At 43.4% G+C, this 16,586-nt stretch overlaps 1 protein-coding gene across 4 annotated transcripts in view; it reads left to right on the forward strand.

Annotated features, from left to right (window-relative positions):
• Positions 1-16,586, forward strand: part of UPRT (uracil phosphoribosyltransferase homolog) — a 35,027-nt gene that overhangs the window by 1,266 nt on the left and 17,175 nt on the right. The window lies entirely within an intron of this gene.

The following is a 16,586-nucleotide window of genomic DNA, read 5'->3' on the forward strand; positions in this document are numbered from 1 at the left end:
TCAGCCCCACCCATCTGTCTGAAATACCGGAATGGTGATACTGGCCTATGTAGAGCTCTTCTTGAAACGATGATTGAGATAATGGGTTGAATCCAGTCTTAATCGTACTTCGAATAGACCCATTGAAATCAGTGGCATTTCAGTTAATCGTGATTAATTTCAGCCCCATTGATTTCACGGGGTCTACTCAAAGTATGATGAAGCCTGGATCCAACACAGTATATGATGTGCTGTGAATACTAGAAATGTACTTTATACAGGTGAACTACTACGTATTGTGCCCATCCCAATTTCCTGGAGCCAGAAGGAACATCAGCAGGTGACACCCTTACCAGCTGACTCTGGACTAACATCCTGTGTTTCTAAAGGGCAGTTGATGGGGTGTGATCCTCAAAAGTATTAAGGGAGCAACAATCAAAAGGGGTGTTTTCCCTTATCTCTCTAACAGCCATGGCAAAATAGCAAGTCACAGAGCCGGAGTGATTCATTTCCCTCAAGCCTGTGCCCAAGTTCAGTGAATGGGGACCTATGTGTCTATCTCTGCTGTCTCACTGTTCTTGGCTTGCCCCCAGGCCTGGTTTTATCATGTGAAGATGGCCTGGTGACAGTTCTTCTTAACTCCACTTGTATTTGACCAGTATTAAAAGAAATTTTTTTGCCCTCTGTGAAGAAGCAAAAAGCTGTAATATAAATGTCTCTTGGCCAGTTGGCCAACCTCTGAGGTAATACAGATGAATAAACATGACGTGAGGATAGGGCCAGCATGTACTTGAGACTAGGATGCCTTCAGGTCTTTCACTACTGGCTTGCAAGCAAAAGAGCCAGTCCTGTATTTTAGTGAGCAGAATGATGATTGGGCCCCATGTTGATTGGCACTACAGATACCGCTTTTGCTGGTCATTCATGGAGGCGCTACTGCATCCTAAGATGTTCAAGACCAGCCACACACTGCTGCTGCTATAGGAAGCATGTGTGAGGCTTTGCTTAGACAAGAGATTTACCTTTTAAATAACTCCTGTAGTCTGGATCTCTCAAGGCACTTGCATTGTTTTGTTGTAGTGCCTTATGGGCTTACACTTACCAGCTTGGTGAGCTGCTTCCTCTTCCTCCTCCTAAAAAAAGGGGGGAGGGCGGGAGAGGTGACGCAAAATCATGCGACTCAGGCTTACATATATACAGATATTTTCATGGGGTGCCTGTATCTCGGAGGGAGGGTGGGTATGCCTGCTGGGTAATAAGTGTGTGAATTTGCCTCACATCTCCCTTTTCTGATGGGTATTGCTTGATTTTATAAGGCTAAAACAGTATTATTTGATTTATACCCCACTTTTCTACCAAGAAAAATGGCACTCAAGGCGGCATGTATACCTCCTTGATTTTGATCCTGGACTCGATTAGGATCAGGCAGGTGTCTTGGGGTTTATTGAGAGGGCTTTTATGTTTGACGGTTAACATTAATTGGAAGCTGGCTCCACTTCACCAGTTCTTGTTTACATTGAGAGCACACAGCAAAGTAAATGAATAGGCTTGTCAAAGCTGGTGCCTCTGAGACAGGGATGTATATTTTGCTGGCTCCGCAGCTGTGATCTGAAATGTGTACTTGGAGTTTTTTTCTTTATGATCTGATGCTCTTTGTATCCTATTCTTAACATTAATTCAGATACACAGGAAATCATGATAAATACATACTACAGAAGCCCCAAATCCACAGTTGGCAATACCATTATTAGGACCAACCAAAATTCCAGAAAAGAGGCATTTCTTTCAAGATGGTGATTGCATCTTGAATTAAATTAATTCAGTCTGCAATCTCCATCTTGAGATTGTGGGGCTGATCACATGACACGATAGCCCACTGTTTAACCCACGGTGAGTCTCTGGCATGTGTGGCTGCCATTGTGAATATTGTTTAACTCTTGTATAACCCACATTCGTCAGATTGACATGACAACCCCCTGGCGGGGGTTGCATATGCAATTTGGTGCCTGCGGGCATTGTGGGTTAAATAAACTATGATGAGGTGTGGCATGTCATCCAAACCCGGTGTATGTCTAAGTTGCACACCTCATGGCCACAGCATGTGGCCTAATTTTTGTGCTTCCTTGGTCTCTGCTTTTTACATCATATAGCCTGAATTTGAAAGATTGCACACTCATTTGTGGCAGTTTGGACTCGGGTGGCTATCCTTGTTCTTTATAATGTAGAAATATAATCAAAACACTTTTCAAAGCAGGTGTATTAAATAACATGGTGCATTAAAAGGCTTAAAACATTTCTTTTGCTTTCTGAGCAACAATGACGCAGGACTTCTGAGTCTCCCTGGAAAGAGTTCTAAGAACAGCGCCTGTAATGAACATATTTAAACTTATTGTAATGACAGATTACAACCTATTACCTACAACAAGAATCTCTTCTGTCTTGAGTAAAATATTGCGAAAATGAATGGTACTCTAATAGTGGAAGTTGCATAATCCATCACAGTAGTGGGATGAGGATATGTTTGATCATATCGGTGCCAAGGAAAAGGTAGCATGCAATGGGCTGTGTGTTCCTTACTTATATGGCAGGTATGTCGAACTTCCTGCCCATGGGCCTAACATATTGCAACACTTCACCGAACTCACTTTAGTGTTAATGTCATAATGTGGTCTCTGACAGTGAATGAATTTTACCATGTCTCCCCTTCATCTTTGTTACGCTGTACTTATTATTTATCTAAAGCATTTTTACCCCACTCTTTAGCCAGAAAGCGCCTGCAGTGTAGCTTACAAATATAATTACCAAGATGGTCCCTGCCCTCAGGCTTAAAATTTAAAAGACATGGCATTCAAGGGAAAAGGGAACAGGGAGAGAGGAAGAAAAAAGCAAGCCCAGGCAGCAATTTTTAAATTTCTTATTGTGACCACCTGGGATGGAAACAGTTTATGTAGCCTGATGGAATGGCTACCTTAGGTGTCAGCTGGGGAGAGCCACATACAGCTGGTCTTCCAACAGAGGGGAAGGAATAACAGTGTTTCTCTTCTCTTCCTTTGTTTGTGGCCTGATGGAAAGGCTGCCGCTAGGTGACATTACTTGTATAACTGAGACTGTCTTGCTTTTCTGTTTCCATTCTGTTGTTGTTGTCTCAGCTTCTTTCTTCAGCCTCTAATTTTTTGTTGTCAGATAAATAATGGAACAGTTGTGCATTAGAACAAGAGAGTATGACTTTTGTTTGCAGGGAATGTTGCTGGCATAGTTGGCCAGATTTCTTTTTTGTGAAGTCATTATAAATAAAATCAGTGTGAACTTACAGTTATTGCTAAACTGGAATGGAGGCTTTTTAGAATGGAGGCTTACTGAATTGCAGCTATGCTATCTACAAAGTTGTTGCAATAAACTACTTTCTAACTGGTTCCTGGTTTTGGATATATGCATTGAAACATACAACACATGGTGAGAAGCTATATTTACATGCAGCCAGCAGTAGACAGCACTGTGATTAGTTGTGTGCTCCAGGGCAAGAAGAACGGTTGCTTGCCTTCTCTGACATCACACATTTATTATAGCCGCACCCAGCAGTGCTACTGTGCCATGGGCAGTGTAAGTATTTCCATTACAAAATTCTGTCCTCTTGGTCTTAATTAAATCCCTTCCTATTAGTAATGCAACATATTTTTGGAAATGCAGAATTTAGTTTGTGAAATTCAGTTTAATGTACTAGACCAGTGTTATATGTATATGCAGTGCAACTGAAAGTGTAATATGGAAACATCTCATTGGCCAGAAGTTGCATTCCTCAGTGTTCTGACTGCCACAGGCTTTGCTGGAGTTTTGTCTTGTTTCATGACTTTGTGGACAGAGAGAGAGAGAGAGAGAGAGAGATGGACAGGCAATAATCTAGTCCTTCCTAGTATTAAGTCATTAGTGTAAATGTACATGAACAAAGAAGAATAGAAATAGTTCTGGGTTCTTGGGATGAAATTGAGAGAAGGAAACGAGAATGATAAATCCTCAAAAATAACCCAGTGGCATGAATAGAGGGAAATGCTTGTTATTTCATTAATACCCTGGCAATAGGTTCAGGGCAGACAAAAGGAAAACACTTCTGTTCACAATACATAATTAATGTACAGAATTCACTATCACAAGTTGTGATAGCCAGTAGCTTAGGTGGCATTACAAACCCACCTGTTTAGTAATGGGTGTTTGAATCAGTGCCTGGGTGCGGTAATGGACTGGAGGAGGGCCAGTAAACTGAGACAGTATGGAGGTATTGTTAGTGGGTGGTTTGTTGCCTGGATGAGTGGTGTCTAACCTGTTTTGGAGGGGGTTGCTCCCTAACACTTCGTGGGATTACCCCCATGACTGGAATACAGCAATTGAAGGATACAACTTGTTCAAAAAGAACAGAAGGAACAGAAAGGGAGGTGGAGATGCACCATATGTTAAAAATACATATCTCTGCACAGAAATACAGGAGGATGAGCTTGGTAGCCCCATCAAGAGCATCTGGATCATAATAAATGGTGCAAAGTATAAAAGGAACTTGGTGGTCGGAGTCTACTACCAGCCACCCAATCAAGGACAAGACAAGGATGGAACTTTTGAAAAGCAAATAGCCAATGTTTCGAGGAAGCATGCTGTAGTAGTAATGGGGGACTTCAATTTCCCTGATATTTGTTGGGAGACAAATTCGGCAAAACATGGCCCCTCCAAGAAATTCCTGACTTGTGTTGCTGATAATTTCCTCCTACAGAAAGTAGAGGAAGGAGCTAGAGGATTGGCTATCCTTGACTTGATCCTAACCAACAGAGATGACTTAGTGGATGAAGTAGCAGTTACAGGAACTCTGGGGGAAAGCGACCATGTTGTACTTGAGTTCTTGGTTCTAAAGGAAGCAAAAGCTGAGTGTAGCCAAACTTGTACCCTGGATTTTAGGAAAGCCAATTTTAATGAACTCAGAACAATGATAAGTAAGGTCCCATGGCAAGTGACTCTAATGAGAAAAGGAGTCCAAGATGGATGGGAGCTTTTAAAACAGGAAATTCTCAAGGCACAATTACAAACAATTCCAACAAGAAGAAAAGGTGGAAGATAACAGAAGAAGCCAATGTGGCCTCACAAAAAGCTTAGAGATGACCTGAAAACAAAAAAGGACACATATAGGAAGTGGAAGGAAGGCCAAGCAACAAAGGAAGAGTACAGGCAGGTAGCACAGAATTGCAGAGATGGTGTCCGGAAGGCTAAAGCTGAGAATGAGCTGAGGTTAGTGAGGGATGCTAAAAGCAACAAAAAGGCTTTTTTCAGCTATGTGCATAGGAAAAGACAGAGGAAAGAAACGGTGGTTCAACTATTAAATGAGGGTGGCAAAATGATAAGAGATGACAAGGAAAAGGCAGAAGTGCTCAATTCCTACTTTGGCTCAGTCTTCTCCCGGAAGAGGGTCTATGAGCCCCCTGACAAAGGTGAAGTACAGGCTGAAGGGGCAGGATTGCAGCTTGAGATCGATAGGCATATGGTCAAGGAACACCTAATTACTCTGAATGAGTTCAAATCTCCTGGGCCAGATGAACTGCATCCTAGAGTAATAAAGGAACTGGCAGAAGAACTCTCAGAACCACAGCCTATTCTCTTTGAGAAATCATGGAGGACGGGTGAAATGCCAGATGACTGGAGGAGGGCTAATGTGGTCCCTATCTTCAAAAAGGGTAAAAAGGAGGAAACTGGGAACTACAGACCAGTCGGTCTGACATCGATCCCTGGGGAAATTCTGGAGCAGATGATAAAGCAATCCATCTGGAAGCACCTTGAAAACAATGCAATGATTACTCGAAGCCAACATGGATTTGTCAAGAACAAATCCTGCCACATGAATCCGATCTCATTTTTTGATCAGGTAACCTCCCTTGTGGACTATGGGAATGCTGTAGACATCATATTTCTCGACTTCAGCAAAGCTTTTGACAAAGTTCCCCATGATCTCCTGATGAGCAAACTAGCTGAAAGTGGGCTAGATGAAACAATGATCAGATGGATCCACCATTGACTACAGAATTGGACTCAAAGAGTGCTGATCAATGGGATCTTCTCAAACTGGGGAGAGGTAACGAGTGGGGTACCGCAGGGCTCAGTCCTGGGCCCAGTGCTCTTCCACATTTGTACTAATCACTTGGAGGAGGAGGTGCAAGGAATGCTTATCACATTTGCAGATGACACAAAATTGGGAGGGATAGCTAATACCCTGGAAGACAGAAACAAAATTCAAAGTGATCTTGATAGACTGGAGCACTGGGCAGAAAACAACAGAATGAATTTAATAGGGATAAATGCCAAGTTCTTCACCTAGGAAAAAGAAACCAAATGCACAGTTACAAGATGGGGGATACGTGGCTCAACGACACTACAAGCGAGAAGGATCTTGGAATTGTTGTCGATCACAAGCTGAATATGAGCCAACAACGTGGTGTGGCTGCAAAAAAGGCAAATGCTATTTTGGGCTGCACTAACAGAAGTATAGCTTCCAAATCACATGAAGTACTAGTTCCCCTCTACTCAGCACTGGTTAGGCCTCATCTTGAGTACTATGTCCAGTTCTGGGTGCCACAGTTTAAGAAGGATGCAGACAAACTGGAGAGGGTTCAGAGGAGGGCAGTGAAGATGAAGACTGGAAACAAAGCCCTACGAGGACAGATTGAAAGAACTGGGCATGTTTAGCCTTGAAAAGAGAGGACGGAGGGGAGATACGATAGCGCTGTTCAAGTCCTTGAAAGGTTGTCACAGAGAGGAAGGCCAGCATCTCTTCTCCATCATCCTAGAGTGCAGGACCCGGAATAATGGGCTCAAGTGACAGGAAGCCAGATTCCGGCTGGACATCAGGAAAAACTTCCTGACTCTTAGAGCAATATGACAATGGAACCAATTCCCTAGGGAGTTGGTGGGCTCTCCCACACTGGAGGCATTCAAGACAAGTCTGGACAGCTATCTGTCAGGGATGCTTTGACTTGGTTTTCTGCATTGAGCAGGAGGTTGGACTCGATGGTCTTCTAGGCCCCTTCCAACCCTACTATTCTATAACAAAAACAGAAGTGCAGCAGGAAGAATTGGAAGAAGACAAGGAGCTACCTCTTAGACACTGAGTGGGGTTAAGTTCACCCACAGCTGTACTTGCTTCAGAGGCTTGTTCCTGCCTCCCCTTCACCCAATGATTTGCCCACTCTGCGGGTCAGTTGTGGTTGCAGCTCTCCCTTGTAAAAGGATTGGTTTTGTAGTCTGGGGTACTCTTGGATACAGGACTGTTACTGGATGCATAGATTACCTCGGTAGTGCAGAGCACCTTTTATCAGTTTAGGCTGATACGCTGACTATGACTTATCCAGACAGAGATAGCTTAGCTACAGTTATCCATGCTCTGGTAACCTCTCCAGTGCCTTATATTCCAGTGCCTTATTAGTGAAGATACCTTTGATTATAGTCTGGAAACATTAGCTCATTAGGGCAGCAATAGTATTAATAGGGACTGGCTGATACAACCCTATTATGTCAGTGCTTTGTGATCTGCACAGGCTTCCAGTTCATTTCCAGGCCCAATTCAAAGTGCTTATGTTAACCTTCAAAACCCTAAATGGCTTTAGGCCAGGTTACCTGAAGGATCATTTCCCCCCATGTATACCTTACCTCAACAGTAAAAACAGACCACGGAACCAACGGACTGGTTTAAGATTGGGAAAGGAGTATGGCAGGGTTGTATACTCTCACCCTACCTATTCAACCTGTACGCAGAACACACCATGCGATGTGCTGGGCTTGATGAAGCCAAGGCTGGAGTTAAAATCGCTGGAAGAAACATTAACAATCTCCGATATGCAGATGATACCTCTTTGATGGCAGAAAGCGAGGAGGAGCTGAGGAACCTCATGATGAAGGTGAAAGAAGAAAGTGCAAAAGCTGGGTTGCAGTTCAACCTCAAAAAAACCAAGATTATGGCAACCAGCTTGATTGAGAACTGGCAAATAGAGGGAGAAAATGTGGAGGCAGTGACAGACTTTGTCTTTCTAGGCGCAAAGATTACTAAGACTGCAGCCAGGAAATCAGAAGATGTTTACTTCTTGGGAGGAGAGCAATGACAAATCTTGATAAAATACTGAAGAGCAGAGACATCACACTGACAACAAAGGTCCGCATAGTTAAAGCAATAGTATTCCCCATAGTAACCTATGGCTGCGAGAGCTGGACCATAAGGAAGGCTGAGCGAAGGAAGACAGATGCGTTTGAACTGTGGTGCTGGACGAAAATTCTGAGAGTGCCTTGGACTGCAAGAAGATCAAACCATTCCATACTCCAGGGAAGAAAGCCAGACTGCTCACTTGAGGGAATGATATTAAAGGCAAAACTGAAGTACTTTGGCCACATAATGAGAAGACAGGATACCCTGGAGAAGATGCTGATGCTAGGGAAAGTGGAAGGCCAAAGGAAGAGGGGCCGACTACGAGCAAGATGGATGGATGATATTCTGGATGTGACGGACTCGACCTTGGGGGAGCTGGGGGTGGTGACGGCCGACAGGAAGCTCTGGCATGGGCTGGTCCATGAAGTCACGAAGAGTCGGAAGCGACTGACCGAATAAACAACAAAACAATACGTTACCTACTGTGAACATCTTCAGAGGCCCTCCTCTGGCTCCCCCGCATCAAATGAGGCAAACCTACTAAGGAGAGGGCCTCTTTAGTGGTGGCATCCCGATTTTGGAATGCCTTCCTCAGACAGGCTTGCCTGGTGCCTACGTTGTGTTTTCCCAGACTTTGTACACTATGTGTATTACATTATATTATTAATATTGTATGGTTTTAAAGTTTGTTTTTGTGAACCACCCAAAGAGCTTTGGCTGTTGGGGCTGGTGGTGGTATAGAAATGAATTAAAACTTCTCTTTACTGAATTTTGTTAGGATACATGCCCATAAGTACAGTTAAGGCAAGGAGAAACAAGGAACCAAGCAGAGTAACCCAAAACACAGACAATGCAGGTGGATAAACACTATCATTTGTTTGTTTGTTTTTCCTTTACATTTGACTGCATTCGCACGACACGGCAACCCACCATGGGCACCCAGTCACGGTGGGTTGTCGTGTTGTGTGAACCCTCCGGGTTTTCCTCAGGATGGCTTAATTTTGGTGAACAAGCCACCCTGAGAATCCATGGCTTGTTGTTAGGTTGTTTATACCCATGGTTGGTTGTCATGTCATCCAAATCCAGGAGAACTATCTTATTTTGGGTTGCTGTGATCGGCTACAGTGTAGCTTGGCAAGAGCAGCAGAAAACTCCCTGCTGTTCTTTGTGATCTCGCTAGTGCTGCTTCCAACCTCCTTCACTAGTGACTGCCCTTCCATTGATGCCAAAATGGCACTTTGGAAGGACTGTCACTTGTTTGCCAACTTTAAAAAAAAAATCAGTGCCTCAAAATTGTGCAAGTGGGGTTGTAATTTTTTATATATATTTTTGTTGGTCTTTTGCAAGAGTGCACTTATGGCTGTCCAATATGTGTAGTCTTTCTTGCCTGGTCAATTTCCTTGTACATTTCACCTGACAAAAGGGGGGGGGATGAGGGGCATTAGGTAACATATAAGCAAATTGAAAAGATAATGCTGCATATAGACTAGTTTGCACCCAGTTGTGAAGGACCAGGGGAGAAATAACAGTAAGATAAAGGAGGGACCCAATAGCGCAGTCCAGAAGCACCAAAAATGGGGAGTGGAGAAGGTGAATGGAGTAAGTTCACCAAAGGTATTGGGGGGGACGGGGACACCCACAATATATACCTCTTGGCAGTGTGATTGTTGGAGATGAGTCCAAGCCCCTTGAGATGTCAGCTCCGATTCTAAATCAACTAGATTAGAGCCCCAGGGTTCCCTAGAGCCCCAAGATGCTGAGAGAGATACCTCCAAATGCATTGACAAACAGATTGCCCAGGCTGAGTTGCTGCCTCCTCCCTCCACCATAAGAACTCAAGTTTCCGAGGAGGAGGAAGACGGGTGTGACTTGAGAGATGCTAGGGCTTATTGCAAAGGAAAGTGGGAAAAGTTAGGAACAGGGCTCAGATGCTCCACCAGGATAGCCACTCTTAGAAGCCCATGTAGGAGGGAGCCACTGTAAGGGAGGGGCATCACTGCGAAGCAAGTTTGGCCATGAGGTTCATGGGCAAACTGTCGGCAACTTCACTACCCCCCCCCCCCCCCGTTCATCTTCTCTGATTAGAGATCACAGATTAGTTGTTCAGGGCCTGTGGTGGTCTGAGAGCTTCCTCAAATTTGCATTTGTAGAAGGGCTAGTCTTTAGCAAAATAAAGCCATAATAGCCTGAAGCTTTGACTTTCTGTGTTGTTGATTGCGAAGGGGGAGGACAGATCTATTCCCAACTGCGATCCTCTCACTTTTAAGTGTTGAACTGACACTTCTCAGTGTCCTCCACTTTTTCAACACTTCCCCAAGTTTCCAGCAACTTCAGGAAGAGGAGATATTAACTCCCCCACTTTTCGCTGCTCTTTTTCAGAGCAGTTACTGCGCTTCAGTGGATGTGCACAAATCTCCCTGACAGTTTAAAAACAAAAAACAAAACCCTGAGAAAGCAACTGCATGAGACAGAGTGAATGGGGCTCCATGGGGGTTGGGTGGGGGAATGTAAGTACTGCCACCCTCTGTGGGTTTTTTGCTTTTAAACTGTTGGGAATTTTTGCAGAAATGTAAAGCCTGGGAAGTAAATGGAGGGAAAATTTGCTCAAATGTAATGACTGAGTACATGGGGAAATCTGCACATCTGTAGTAACTGTGAAAAGAGCAGCGAAAAGTGGATGAGCCAGTATCTCCTCTTTCTAGACTTGCTGGAGACTTGGGGAAGTGTTGAATGGGAGGAAGACACGGAGAAGTGTCAGTTCAACTTTTAAAAGCAAGAGGATCACATTGCCAAGGGGAATATATTGTGGGTGTCCCCCCCACCACACTTTTGGTGCACTTACTCCGTTCACACCCCCCCCCATTTTTAGTGCTTCTGAATTGCGCTATTGGATCCCTCCTTTCTCTTATTGTTATTTCTCCCACGATCCTTTGCAACTGCACTCAAATTAGCCTATATGCAGTGTTAACTTGTCAATTTCCTTGTATGTTACCTTCTGCACTTTAGCCCTCCATTGACAGTTGCCTCATACAAGGACATTGACAAGGCAAGACTGCACATATTAGACACTCTTGTATACTTGCAAAATAATGGGGGAGAGGGAATTTTTAAAAATATTACAAACATTTGTGTACTCCCCAAGCACCAAAAATGTTTTTTTTAAAGGTGGTAAACAAAAAGGGGTAGCAATGGGAGTTGGGAGGGTGCTGGAGTGAGGAGACAAGATGGGTTCTGCCACAAAGGTGTCTGGAATACATGCTGGAGTCAGCTGGAGGACTGAGGGGGAAGGAGGGGGAGAACAAGCCACAGCAAGCTCAATCGTCTATTGGGTGTACTGTGGGTTGTTCAGCGAGCAACCGACTCACTGTGTCCTATTCGCAGGGTGGCTTAGGATGATGTGTGAGCTCCCCCTCCCCAATGTTTGGCAGCTGAATGTGTGAGCTGACTCCGGTTTAGTTTGAGGTGATGCAAAACATTCATCTGGAATGATCCATTCACAGGTGCATGTGAACCAGGCTATAGATTCCAGAAAAAAATACGAGTGCTTTCCCCTGGGATTGGAGTAACCATAGGCTCCTGGTTACATAGGTGTGTAGATGTGGATGCTGGACCTAGGAATCCTGACCATCACCCCCCAACCCACCCCCAGCCCTGCTTGGAGTTGGTTCCTAGGAATCTCAAATATTTTGCTAGTTTGGCTTCCTGGAAATATGCCCCCTTCTGCTCTTAAACTATAAGGACAGGTTTTGATGACTGATGTAATAATCTTCCACAATACCTCAAACTGAATGCATGGCAATGGAGTCAGCTGCCAACTATCAAGTGTACAGTAATCAAATGGAGTAAAATCAAGTCATTGGGTTATGAACCTTAGCTTCTGAATGTGAATTCGGGGAATTTTTGTTCTTGAATTCTACTGTAAAGGAATTGAAGGCTATAGTTCCCTTTGGTAGTCTCTGAGTGTTTCAATCTCATTGTCCTTTACTTAATTGCCAAGCCTTGAATACAGGACGCTCTCTTTCCCATCCTCCCTCCACCCCAGCATGTGTTAATAAACAAGCATATATGGGCGGGCAACTTCAGGAAGTCTGGGGACCACATGTATATATATATTGCGGAAACGTGTCCATCGCTACTATGGAGTGCCAAAAGGGAACATTTTGCTTATTTGCAACCTAATTTGACCCGTTTGGAGCTCTGTAGAAGCTGCAGTTGTCATCCCCCCCGCCCCAATAAATACATTAAAAAAAAAAAAATTCTGAGCCAGCCCAAATTTGGCAGGGGCCTCACAGGGGGCTCCTGGGTTGTCATATGTTACCCACTCCTGATTTAAAAGAACAGCAGAGAAATATGTTAAATCTGTTTTGCTTCACTCAATTCGGGAGGTAGCATGGTAAACATATGGAGAGTAAGTTGCATATGGCTTGGAATTTTTGTATCACCAACTTCTGATGTAGTTCTTCTCACTATGTCCCCTCCAAAGAAAGTTACTTATGCTCAAGTCCTATTGGAAACAATGAGATAAGTTAGTTGAGTCACTTAAAACTTCCATTGATTTCACTGGAATCTAAGGGCAACTATCTTTCACATAGGCTGCCTATATGGGTGACAATCCAGAGAAGCACTTTTCAGTTGTTACTGGGAAGTTGAGGAAGGCTTTATGGGCCTACAGATACCGCTGAGATAGTCCTTGAAGGCTCTTCTCTGGGTACCCTTATTTGCTGAGGATAGGCAGGGGGCTGTAGACGAGGGTTTTTTTTTCCTGTAGTTACACACTCACTGTGGAACTCCCTCACAAGGCAATTTCTAAGATGTCCGCTGTGGGAACCTTGTTCTCATAGAGCACTGGCCAGGCCTATCAGGCATCAGTAGTGCTCTGCATAAATTGAGGGTGCACTCTAAAACACACTATTGCTCTCATACTGCTGAACTTTGCAGGGGAAGTTCAGTAGATCAAATTAAACATGATGCAGGAGATCTATGACTGGATCTTTGTGTGTGTGTGTGTGTGTGTGTGTGTGTGTGTCTAAATCTGAGCAGGGGCACTGGGGCAGGTGGAATTTAATTTCCCTATGTCACCTTTTAAAATCTAAATTACCTCCCTTAAACTGCTATTAGCTTTGTGGAGTGTGTGTGCAGAGAAATACAGTATTTGTGCTTGATTTTTAAAAAGTTAAATAAATTGGGAACTATATCACATGTAGTTCAGTCCTCATTGAAGAACCCCTGAGAAACTTTGAAGGAACTCCAGGCTTCCCTAAAGGAAAGTATGACCCAGTTCACACATCATTGCCAATTCCTGCGTTGTTTAACTCAGGAATTGGTGGGGGGCATGGGAGTGAGTGAGCACCCCGCCTCCTGCCCACTTGTCACTTCCACCTTCAATTAACAACCCAGGAACGCCTTGTTCCTGGGTTGTTTCATGATGTGGAATCCTGGAAACTTTCGGTTGTTTAGGGGTTAAACAACTCAGAGTTAATGCAACAACAAACCATGGATTAACTTTGGGTTGTTTAACCCTGAATAACCCAGAGTTTCTGGGTTCACACGTCACAATTGAAAGTGGAAGCGGGCGGGAGGGAACCAGCCCCGGTTCACTCACAAACAATCTATGATTAACAAACGATGGGTTATTTGATCGTGTGAATGGGGTCTATAGAAACGATTGCCCTAATCTAACCAGTTATGTGTGAAAAGGAACTCACTGCCTTTGGATGTGTATTAACCTAAGCAGTCATTTATGAGAATTTGGTTTTTCTCTTGGGGCTCTTCATAAGAGAGGAGGTGAAAAGTTTTGTTTGTTGATGATGTTTTGTTGCACAATTGGAATTTTCCTTTGTTGCGGTTAGCAATGTGAAGGCCTGGGGAAAAACTGGAAAAATTCAGGGGGATGGACGGACTTCTTTTTCCTGAGGACTATAGTTGTTTTTCTGAAAAATTGAACAGCTTTGGATTAGGAAATATTTTCTTTTAGAATTTAAGACAAAGTACTTACATATTGTTACCCAGCCTTTACTCCCCCCACCCATGATTTCTAAAAACTATATAATAAGAACACTTTTATAGAAAGACTAGAGATGTAAAATGTCTGGAAATAATGAAGACATGGGGAAAAACGTTTTTTTTAATCCTCTCTGTAAGATTCCCAGCATAGTTACTTCTTTCATTCCTTATTAAAATTATTGATCTAAAGTATATTTTACCTATAGACATTTATACTCCATTTCCCAACTTGTGGGTAGAGTCACCATTGTGCATTCTTGACAGTAAATGTGCATTCTTGACAGTTTGGGTTTTGTTCTATAGAGCAGGGGTCCCCAACCCCCGGTCCGTGGACCATTCCTGGTCCGCGGCTTGTTAGGAACTGTGCCGCGAAGGGGTGTGCGGAACCCCCTTACCTTGGGGCCGCGGGGGAGGAGGCTATCCGTCCCTCCCCCTTGGAATCCTCACTGGCCCTGGCTGGCTCTGCTCCATGGTGAGTCCGTGGAGCTGCCGGCCGGCTGCTGGCGGACTTCTGGCTGCTGGGATGCAAATGGCGTCTGCATAGCGGATGCTGTTTGTGTCCCTATTCTTCAAGTAATAGGCTACGTAAATCTTTATGTAGCCTATTACTGCAAAGAACAGGGACGCAAATGTATGTGGACACCATTTGCATCCCAGCGGCCAGAAGTCTGCCCGTGAAACCTCCCCCCCTCCCCGGTCCATAGTTCAAAAAAGGTTGGGGACTGCTGCTATAGAGGCCTGTGTTTCTGGTGCTGTAGCAGTCATTTAATGTAATTCTAATTATTCAGAAAATTATTATAAATTTACTAACTGAGTTTACTTTTAAAAGGTTCAAAATATAATGATATTTTTAATGAGCAAACTAAGTTATATGTAAAATAACTTTAGGAACAGAACCTGTTCCTCAACCTGGTGCCCTCCAGATGTTTTGGACTACAGTGTCCAGAATTCCTGACTATTCTCCATGCTGCCTGAGGCTGATGGAAGTTGATGTCCAAAATATTTGGAGGGCACCAGGTTGGAGAAGGCTGTCTTAAAGCACCAAGGTGGCTTTAGATCTGTAAAGAGCACTAAAAATATAGGTTAAAAATCCTATTTAAAAACACCTTAAAAAATAGGTATTGCTTATTTTTGAATTTTTTCCTCTAAATTTACATTTGTTTCCAGCCCCCCCCCATTTCCCCCCCCCCCCCCCCCATGGCCTCAAAGTTCCAGGAAATTTTACATCTCTAGTTGCTGTGCTTGACAACTATGGTAGTTCAGAGGGCACAAATTTTAAAACCTTCAGTGGACTGTTTTGCAGTTTTAGCTACTGAATGTTTGCAGGTACCTCTTGTTTACTTCTGTATTCTGACTCCATTGGAGTAGGATTTACATTCATCTTGTGAAACATTCATTCCTACCACAGAGATTATATTGCCTGATTTCAAGGCTAATGCTGGTGGTGCTGCAGTTCACAATGAAAAAAGGGGTTGGAGGCAGTTAGACCTGAAAACTGGTTTCCATAGAAGCAGCTTGGAGCAGTGTTTTTCTATTATAATAAAATCCACAGTTAACAGGAGGCAGATTTGACTGCTGGCACTGTGTATGTGGCTGTGGATTGTTTTTAACTGCTTATACTCGGACCCTAAAAACATACATCAGTGGCTCATTTTTGGAATAGCAGAACACCTCTGCATTACTAGTCTGCTAGTAGAATGGTTGGAGTTCCTTATCCAAAAATAGTATTATTCCAGCGACAGCCAGCTGGCCAGATATGCATGTACACTCACCCTACTGAATCTTAGTGATGGAAAGGTTTTATGCTATGTTTTAATGAAGGTTTTGTTATTTTGGATTTTATTGTTAGCAGTCTTGAGCACCGTTTCTTGGGTGGAAAGACAGGATAGAAATTAAATTAATAAAATAGATACTACTTTTATCTTTTGGTTATTGCTATTTTATTTGAAAGTTTTATGCATTCTGTTTTAAAATGTGTGTTGTTGTTTTTTTAATGATGGGCCACTGTGTTTTATTTAAGATTTGGTTAATCTGGATTTTATTGTTAGCTGCCTTGAATGTCATTCTTTTGGCAGAAAGGCAGGATAAAAATAAATAAGCTTTCTCCTACTTGTAAAGAAAAGAAAAATGTTTCCATGTTGTAAGGAATATTCTACATCTGTTTGTTTTTTCTATGTAACATGCAAATTATAAGTAAAAGGTATTTGTATGCAGATACTGTGTCACTGCCTTGTTGTGGCGAAGGGGCTTGCGTAACTCAGTGAAGCCATAAGCTATGCCGTGCAGGGCCACCCAAGACGGACAGGTCATGGCAGAGAGTTCTGACAAAATGTGGTCCACTGGAGAAGGAAATGGCAACCCACTCCAGTATTCTTGCCAAGAAAACCCCATGGAACGTATCACAAGGCTAAAAGATATGACGCCGGAAGATGAGCCCCTC

Source organism: Heloderma suspectum, chromosome 9 (genome assembly GCF_057233095.1).
Source record: "Heloderma suspectum isolate Gila_16-S chromosome 9, 16-S_ref, whole genome shotgun sequence".
In the NCBI taxonomy this organism is placed as follows: Eukaryota; Metazoa; Chordata; class Lepidosauria; order Squamata; family Helodermatidae; genus Heloderma; species Heloderma suspectum.